At 51.8% G+C, this 874-nt stretch overlaps 1 non-coding gene across 1 annotated transcript; it reads left to right on the top strand.

Moving 5' to 3' along the window:
- Positions 394-500, top strand: MIR34A (microRNA 34a). The gene has a single exon (NR_129717.1). It is a non-coding gene; the product is annotated as a microRNA 34a (primary transcript).

Consider the following 874-nt stretch of genomic DNA (forward strand, 5'->3'; position numbering starts at 1 on the left):
GCTTGCTTTTTTTTTTGGCTGCGCTGGGTCTTTGTTGCAGGGCAAGGGCTTCTCTCATTGCAGCGTTTGGGCTTAGCTGCCCCCCAAGTCATGTGGGATCTTAGTTCCCTGCCCCTGCGGATCAAACCCACATCCCCTGCATTGCAAGGTGGATTCTCAACCACTGGACCACCAGGGAAGTCCCCATGAATTTTAAACTATTATCATTTTCTAACTTCTCATCCAGGGAAGTGCTGGCTTGTTTTTCCTCCTGATCAGTGTGGATCGTGGGCCACCCCTGCTAGAATCTTTGCGATCTCAGCTTTCTCCTCCATCCTCTTTCCTCCCCTCCCCATTTCTTTCTCTGCAGGTTTCAAGCAGAGGCAGGACAGGCCTGCCCCCTGTCATCGGCAGGGCCAGCTGTGAGTGTTTCTTTGGCAGTGTCTTAGCTGGTTGTTGTGAGTAATAATGCAGGAAGCAATCAGCAAGTATACTGCCCTAGAAGTGCTGCACGTTGTGGGCCCAGGAGGGAAGAAAGGGGCAAGACGCTCGAACCATCATGGGATGCTGGGACAGGATGTCGGAGGCTTTGCCCTGCCATGGCAGCTGGTAAGGGCTGCTGGGGAAGCAAGCTCTTGGGCCCCTGGAGCTGCCTGCTTATAACTGTTGGAGGAAAAAGGTGCACAGGCTGGGCCTTGGATGGTTTCTGGCTGGGAGGAATTTGCACGTAGGAATGATAATTGCCAATGTTTATGGAGCACTTACTATGTATGAAGCCCTGCATCCTAGGGCTTATGTATTATCTCAGGAGCAAGAATCTGTTGTTACCCTGCCTTTCAGAGAAGAAGCGGAAGTACCAAGAGCAAAAGTAACACAGGATGGGACTTCCCTGGTG

Source organism: Capra hircus, chromosome 16, assembly GCF_001704415.2.
Source record: "Capra hircus breed San Clemente chromosome 16, ASM170441v1, whole genome shotgun sequence".
Classification (NCBI taxonomy): domain Eukaryota; kingdom Metazoa; phylum Chordata; class Mammalia; order Artiodactyla; family Bovidae; genus Capra; species Capra hircus.